Source organism: Ailuropoda melanoleuca, chromosome 3 (assembly GCF_002007445.2).
Source record: "Ailuropoda melanoleuca isolate Jingjing chromosome 3, ASM200744v2, whole genome shotgun sequence".
NCBI lineage: Eukaryota > Metazoa > Chordata > Mammalia > Carnivora > Ursidae > Ailuropoda > Ailuropoda melanoleuca.
In genome coordinates, this window is record NC_048220.1 from 83,689,345 (window position 1) to 83,697,721 (window position 8,377).

General features: G+C 54.4%; 1 long non-coding RNA gene across 1 annotated transcript; it reads right to left on the reverse strand.

Moving 5' to 3' along the window:
• Positions 1-619: 619 nt before the first annotated feature.
• On the reverse strand, positions 620-3,495 carry LOC109490016. Its single transcript, XR_002143210.2, has 3 exons — positions 3,431-3,495; positions 944-1,021; positions 620-744 (listed from the first exon to the last, which is right to left on the reverse strand). It is a non-coding gene; the product is annotated as an uncharacterized LOC109490016 (long non-coding RNA).
• Positions 3,496-8,377: the final 4,882 nt, after the last annotated feature.

Here is an 8,377-nt window from a genome sequence, read left to right on the forward strand (position 1 = left end):
CTGTGGGTTGTGGTTCCAATGGCAGTTCCATTTTGAAGGCTTTTGTGGTGTTATTTAGATCCGCCCTGTATGTGCACCACCCAAGGCCAATCTAAGATCGGCGTAGTGGTCTGTCCTTAGGTGTTCAGTTCTCAGGTCTGTGTATGCTGTTTGGGGTCAGATTATGTACAGTTTGGAGGTGAACCCCAGATTTCATAAACAACTTTAAGGGGCGGCTTTTCCCAGCTCTTCCTTCTCTGGGATCTCCTCTGGACTTTCCAGTTCATGGAGGTACCCCTTTTCTAGTGCTCAGGCCGGAAGGTGGGAACATTATTTACCCCACCTGCCACGCCCTTCCTGTAACTGCTCGTGTTGGGCCCAAGCTGCCGAGATAGTGAAGCAGCGGGGGCTGGCCCACCCTCATGGGCCATGGCCCCTCCAGTGGAGATGGAGGTTCCCCTCCCTTAGAGTCTTATTTTTTTTTATTTTTTTAAAGATTTTATTTATCTATTTGACAGAGAGAGAGACAGCCAGCGAGAGAGGGAACACAGGCAGGGGGGAGTGGGAGAGGAAGAAGCAGGCTTCCCGGGGAGGAGCCTGATATGGGGCTCGATCCCAGGGCTCCTGGATCACGCCCTGAGCCGAAGGCAGACACTTAATGGCTGAGCCATTCAGGCGCCCCTCCCTTAGAGTTTCAGCTTCCTGCCAGCTCCCACTGCTGCTGCTGTTCCGGCCACCACATAGTTTGGTTGCTGGGGTACAAGACTAGAAAAAGAAAGAAAAGACAAACAGGAGATTCTGTTTTCTTTCTCAGCAATGGAAGACCCCTTCCTTGGTCCTCAAGCCAGAATTGGAAGGTTTTTCCTGTCACTTTCTCTATAGATGCTAGTATGCCCTTCAGGATTTGGGGCTGCGTTGCATTCGACCCAGGGCATTGTGGAGTGGGAGGAAGTAGTAAACTTACCACCAGTTTGGTGTTACTTTGGTATCCAGTCTTTTCAGGGAGTTCAAATAGCTCGCGTGCATTCTCTCCAGGTGTGAGCTGTAGTCATGGGAGAGACGGGGTGGAGTGTGTTTACTTCATCTTACCTTGACCTGGAACCTTCCAGAAATTTGTCAAAGTACACAATGCACACAGGGTGCTAGAGCCGCTGGAGAGTAAGCTCCTCTTCTGTCAGGCGCAGGAACAGAATTTCGAGTTCACAGTTATGCTCAGGCCGCTCAGAGTTCGAACCCAGCCATCCCTCTCTAGCTGTGTGATGCTGGGCAAAATCCAAATGCCTGTGATCTCAGTTGTCTTGCCATAGGAGTGTGGCAAAGATCAGACACAGGAATATGTAGACAGTCTTTATCGCAGGACCCAGAACACGGTAATGCCCAAGAAATGATAGCTACTCTTGACGTTATTATTACCATTTATTTTGTTGCAGGCAGCATCCTGGGGTTACAAGCTACAGACAGGGACTCTGCCTATGTTATGCGGAAAGGGAAGCTATGTTTGGAGCTCCCAGAATCCAGGAGCTGAGGGGTCAGGTCTAGGAACACCGGGGACTGCAGGCTGGGTTGAACTTCACAGCTGAGTTGGCTCCCAGCACCCCAGTGTAAGACAAGCTGCCCTTGGGGCTCCCGTGGGAGGCGGGTGTCATCACTGCCCCTCCCATGAAGACCACACCCACGGGGAACTTTCCACAAGGAAATGGGGACTAATAAGCAAGGGGAATGTGGATTCTGGGAAACTCTCCCTTTCAAAAAGACTCCTTCCCCTTTGCTAGTTAAAAGACCACAGGCAGTCAACCCAACTTCTCTGTACCTCGATCTTCTCGCCTGTGAGATAAAGGTTCACAACCCCGTGAACTGAAGACTTCACCCAATAATGTCGGAGCCTGTGCTCAGTTCGAAGTTTTATTATTCTTATTACATGTGGCTGCTCATTGCATCCTCACGCCCGCCTCTGGGTATTACTGACCTCGCTTTCCCAGTGGAGAAACTCACAGGGGTACTGTGATTTGGCCAAGAACACTGACTTTAAAGCTGCTTTTTTCTTTTCTTTTTTTTTTTTTTAAGTAGGCTCCATGCCCAGCGTGGAGCCCAACGTGGTGCTTGAACTCATGACCCTGAGATCAAGACCTGAACTGAGATCAAGAGTCAGATGCTTAACCCACTGAGCCACCTAGGTGCCCCAAAGCTGCTTTGATTCCCAAAAAACCTTCCCTGTCCCCAAGGTGGGGGTGGTCAAAGTGCCACTAGCTGTGGGCCAGGCCCCAGTGTGTGCAGCTGATGGTAGCCACTATAAGGGCAGCTTTCGGGGAAGGGGGTCTTGCAACAAAGGGAGGTGAGGGAACCCCCTCTGGCTGAGGTCCTGCATGTGTTGGAAGCAAAGCGTTGCCTACAAAATGAGCTCACCTGTGTGTACAAAGCTTGTCTACCCTCAGTGCCCCCATGTTTTGCTCCATGCTTTTCTCACAAGAGACATCAGTTATTTGGATGAAGCTGTCAGGATGAGAAATTGTGGGCTAGGAGACAGGACAGTGTCCCCACCGGGTCTGTGGGTCACAGGGTTTGGCAGGAGAAGTCCTGAGCTGACTGGGCACAGGCTGGGGCAGGGGGCAGAGGCCAGGGCTGGACGGCCAGCAGGACAGGAAGGCTGGGGCAGGGGAAGCAGAAGGACCCAATGGGATCCATCACGGGGCAGGAGGTGACAGTTCTACAGATGGCACCTTATTTTCTTTCCATTTTTTTCCGTTATTTCCCCTCCACTTAAGAAAAAGCTGTAACGAGACAGCCTGTGGAACGACAAGATTGATTGTGTCGTTCTGGCCTTTGAGGGAAGAAGGGGGAAAAAATCAAATTATCGGACAGGGTCCTTTTAAGGAACTGCTGCTTTAATTTATTTTCTTATATTTTGTCAATAGCTGTTGTTTTTTTCTTAAACAAGTGCTGCACTTTATAAATGGATCTTGCTTGGGCAAAACAAACACAGTGATTTCATACTTTCCCTTCCTTCTAAAACTTACTTAAAATGTGGTGAGTGATTAAGATTTACACACAGGGCCTGACCATCACTCAGGAGGGGAACAGGTGGCTCTGGAGAAAGCAGCCAGTCTCAGGTTGAGGGGGACAGGCGGGGGGGGGACAGGCAGGGGCAGGGACGCGGCCGCAGATCTCCTCCCAGCCACACGGTCAGGGCCCCAGGCCTGTTGAGACTCCATGTCCCCCACCTGAGGGGACATATTAAGAAAACCGATCACCCCACCCACTCTTGAAGAGTCTGGCTCCGTGAGCCTGGAGAGGGTCCCCAGACTGTGGGGTTTTTCAATCTCAGGTGATTGGATAATAAATCCAATCTGGGTGACCTCCCTCCCTCACCCCCACCTCACCCCAGGCGCCCTGGACTCCTCTGGTGCCCCCAGCCTCTGTCCCTCTGCTTCCTCAGCCTGCAAACCAGACTCACCTTTTCAACTGGCAAAATCCTGTTCAGCCTCGTAACCCTGGGCAGGTGCCAGCATTCGTTCGCTCGGTTATGCAGCTGCTCATTGAGAATGCATTTATTCAGCACCTTTACATGCCAGGCACTGGGCTTGGCATTACAATGAGTCATATACAAAGATATAGAAAGAGGAAGAGAGAGAATCCTTGCCCTCCGGAAACCCACAGAACAGGCGAGGGGGAAGGAGGGAGCTCTTTCTGGCCCCTGCTGTGCCACCCTTGGAGCAGGGGTCTCAAATCCAGACATCCCTGGGGGTCCAGCAGGCCCCTACGTGAGTGAAGAAGCAGGCTGGGCCTGGCCGATGCCGGGGAACAGACCCCTTCCAAATAGGGCTGCAGTCCAAGTGTGCCTTATGGAAGGGAGCTCAGTGTGGACAACTGGTCTTTCAGGAGAAGCTAGAAATCCAGGTGTTTATATGAAATCTCCTGGTTTTTTCTTTAGATCCACCCTCCCTGGGAGCCGCACAAACCTGCCTGCCCACCTGCCCGCCTGGCGCTAGGGCTCTCTGGGGCGGGGTGTCAAACCTTCCAGAGCCCATCGCCGGCCAGGGGAGGGGTGGGGCAGTATCTGTCTGGGTGACGTCTGGCCAGAGAGCCTGAGCTGCAACTGGGCTCAGACGCCTCCCCGGGGTTCCGCCACCTGGCTCCCCAGGTCAGAGCCAGCCCCCTCCAGCGCCCAGGAGGCCCGGCCAGGCCAAGCAGCCCCCTTTCTCCGCCGCAGCACCCTCCAGGAAGGCCGCTCCAGCCCGGTCGCTCTGCGGACTTCAATAATAAATTGCAGCAGGGAGAGGGAAATTAAGCAATGCAGGATGGGGAGGTGGGGGCTGGGGGCTGGAGACTGCAATGGAAATCTGATGAGGAGTCAGCGAAGTAAAAAGGAGCAGGCAGGCAGGGGGCCTGCAGGGGGGGTAAGGGGTGGGTCTCTCCGCCACCCCATCCCCTGAGCTTAGGCCTGGAGCAGAGCCGCATTGCAGCCTCCATCTGTCGGCACCAGAAATCTAGCTTGGTCCTGCCATTGCTTAAAGCAACATGAAGCCCCCTGTCAGACCCTCACCTCCTCAGCACATTCCTTCAGGACGAGCCTCGCTCACACTCACTTGGCACCAAGGACCCCTCAGCTTGTCCCCATCCTGATCCGTCCTGATGAGTGGGAGTGGAGCTGGGCAGCTCTCTTTCTTGCACCTTTTGCGCTCCCTTCCTCCCTGCATCCCTCCTCCGCTGAGGACCCCATGATGCCCAGTGTCTAAGGCTAACATGGCACGAGCAACAGCTCAGAACGTTCTGGTCAACCACACTAGAAGCCCCCCAGGGTGGGAGAGCCCTGGAGTGAGGGGATGGGAGGGGTCTCTGCCACTCCTAGCTGGGAGGGGTGGGGAGAGCTAGCATGGCCCTGTGGGCCTCACTTTTTTTTTTTTTTTTTTGACACAGAGAGAGAGAGAGCACAAGCAGGGGGAGCGGCAGGCAGAGGGAGAGGGAAAAGCAGGCTCCCCACTGAGCAGGGAGCCCAGCATGGGGCTCAATCCCAGACAGGGTCCTGGGATCATGACCTGAGCCTAAGACAGACGCTAACTGCCTGAGCCACCCAGGCACCCCATGTGCCTCACTTTTGAGGCAAGTCCTGGGGACCAGCAAGGCCCCCCCCACCTGGCCCCAAGCCAGCAAGACATAAGAAAATCCTTTAGGAGGGACAGACAGGTTTGGGGTAACTCAGAAGGTCCCTGTGTGTCCCAGGGAGGCAGAATGTTGGCCTTGGAGTGAGATGGTCACCAGAGTGGTCCTGGAAAGTGGCTGGGGGACCCCAGTGGCCAGAACGGGGCACGTGGCAGAGGACAGACCCTGGACCAGGCAGAACTGGGGATCTCAGCGGAGAGCTCCAGGAATGAGGGCGCAGCGAGGACAGTGGCACAGATGCAGGGTGAGCTTGGCCCCATTCAAGGCCTTGACTCTCCGTGGGCCCCTCCCCTACCTTAGTGAGAAGGTGGGGACTTGAAATCAGCAGAGGAGACCCAGGATTAACCAAGAACCCCCGAACTGACTACATTTATACTGAGTTGACCAAAATAGGGGCTAAGATAGAAATTAAGTTCAGTATTACAGAACCATTTTTCCCCACCTGAGTTTGTAACCGTGGAGACTCTGCCCATGCTTGGCACCGAGTTCTCAAGAGGCATTTGGTGTGCAGGCAGGGACCCTCCTGAGTGTCTGTTCTGCCCTGGGCTCTGTCCTGGGTCTTGGGATGCAGCTGAGGTCCTGCCCCTGCACGCTGACATTGGAGGTGGAGGAGACTCAGGACGAAGGTGAGAGTAACCGCATGGGCTTGTGTCAGACGGAGGGAACTGTGGTCTTGAACCATCAGCACAGGATCCTGTGATCAGGACTGCCCTGGAGGGGACCCAGGAGAGCCCCTCTGAGGAGGAGACACTGGGCTGAGTCTCCAGTGAGGAGAAGGAGCTAAAGGGGAAGGTCAGAGCAGAAGGCATTTCAGGCGGAGGGGATGGTAGGTGTACTGGGCCAGGGAGGGGCCTAGGCTTGCAGAATGGGGCCCCGTGGACTGCAGCTGGGTGTGAGCAGGGCAGCGAACCCCCAAGGCACGGGGGGGGGGTCTGCCCTTCATTCTGTGTGATGGAAAGTCAGGAGCAGGTGCAGGTGAAGCAAGGAAGACTGGTTTGATTTACTTCTTTTAAAGAAGAGATCTGGATGACAGGGGACAATCTGCAGTGAAGCGCATGGTCCCCAGCCCCCTTGGATGGGGCCGGATACAGTGTCCACAGCAGGCTCGTGGCCTCACGGGCCCAGCCGGCAGCCCCTAGCCCACGCCAGGGCCTTGAGCGCCCCCAGACGCCCTTCCTCCGCCCACACGGCAAGGGGTTCGGGAGCTTCATTTGCTGAGAACCGAGTGTTTCCGACAAGTCCGGGCTGCTTTTCTCTCTCCTCACTCTCCCTCCACATGACACGGCCTGTGTCCCTGTACCTTTTCCGTGTCCCGCTTTCCCTCTCTGATTTGCCTGTCCTTGTCTCCTCCCCATTCTCTCGTGTTTCCCGCTCCCCACATTAAACATTTGTGCTTTCAGGGGGCCTGGCAGGCTCAGCCGGTGGAGCCCGCTCAGGGTTGTGAGTTCGAGACCCACATCGCGTGTAGAGATGACTTAAAAGAAATAATAGAGGGGCACCTGGGTGGCTCAGTCAGTTAAGCGTCTGCCTTCAGCGTAGGTCATGATCCCAGGGTCCTGGGATGAGTCCTGCATCGGGCTCCTTGCTCAGCAGGAAGTCTGCTTCTCCCTCTGCCTGCCGCTGCCCCTGCTTGTGCTCACACGCTCTCCTCTCTCTCTCTCTCTCTGTGCCAAATAAAACAAATAAAATCTCTAAAAATAATAATATAAATAAATAAATAAATTTGTGCTTTTTCTCCAGGGACTGAATGAACACTTCTTTTGCACATGCTGTGTGCCAAGCACATACCTGTGTAATATCTATGACAGTCATCACAGGGCTCTTGTTTGCAAGTTGCAGAAACGCAAACCACATTGGCCTGCAATGGGATGGCTTGCATAACTAGAAAGTCCATGGGTAGTGCTGGCGTTAGGCACAGCTGGACCCAGGGGAACAAACCATGTTTCTAAGACTCTGTTAAGGGCTGAATGTTTGTGTCCCCCCATAAATTCATATATTGAAGCCCCCACCCCCAGTGCGACTCTGTTTGAAGACAGGGCCTTTGTCGTGGTAATCAAGGTTAACTGAGGCCCTCAAGATGGGGTCCTGATCCATAGGATTGCTTTCCTTTGTAAGATGAGACAGGAGAGTGCTGGCACATGTGCGGGATCTCTCTCTCTTTCTCTCCCTGCCCTGGAAGAATACACTGAGAAGGTGGTCATCTATAAGCCAAGACGAGAGGCCTCAGAACAAAACCTACCTTGACTTTGGACTCCCCAGCCTCCAGAACTGTGAGATCCAGATGTCTGCTGTTTAAGCCACTGAGTCTGCGGTGTTTTGCTATGGCGGCCTGAGCCGGCTGGGACAGACTCCATTCGTTTTGTCTCCACTCGGCCTTCCTCCGAGCTGGAGTCATTCTCAGACAAACCCACCTCTTCATGGGGGCCCCCCTCCCCTGGCAGCTCCAAGCAACATACTCCTGGCTCACCAGTACAGGGAGAGCCAGCTTCTCTTTGTCAACAGTCTCAACGAATATATAGAGTATAGTGTTGGCAGTCAGGCCTGGATCACGTCCCCACACCTGAACCCAGAGAGAGGGTTGGCCCTGCCTGAACGACGGGGAAGTGAAGGTTTTCCAGATGACGGTTGCACGGGTGGCAGCAGGAGCCTCAGGAAGGAACAGCAGAGCCTACCCTGTTTGCAGGGAGGACTTGAAAGCTCAGAGAACGTAGGGTCTTGCCTGGGATCCCCAGAGCTCATTCTTGCCCCAAGGCTGCTGATTCCTCACCCTGTGCCCACACAAGGAGCTGCCCCTCTGTTTCACAGCCTCCTTCAAGTTTCTCCTAGGACCAGCATGTCACCCAGCTTTCAGGCCTTCCTCCTTCCTCCCTCCTCATTGCTGGATCCTATTGGTGTCATTTACCACAAAGGGACTCCCTGGGCGCGGGAAGATGGCAGTTCTGCTCACCACTCACTCAACCCCCTTTATTCCCCCTGAATCTGTGTGCAAGCGGATGGATGGGTTCCGGGGAGGGAGAGCGGGGAGGACACATCAAGATGCATGCCCGCATCCAGCTGCATGGCTCCGGGAGAGGGGAAGAGCCCCGCCATGCCATCTCCATGAGCCCCTGTGGGACTCCCCAGTCACTGTCCCCAGTTAAGCTGTGGTTTGTATGACTATTCAGACCACTAACCCAAGTGTGCCAAAACCACAGCAATATGTTCCCACTATCTGTCTTCTTTATTTCAAACCCCATTCTCT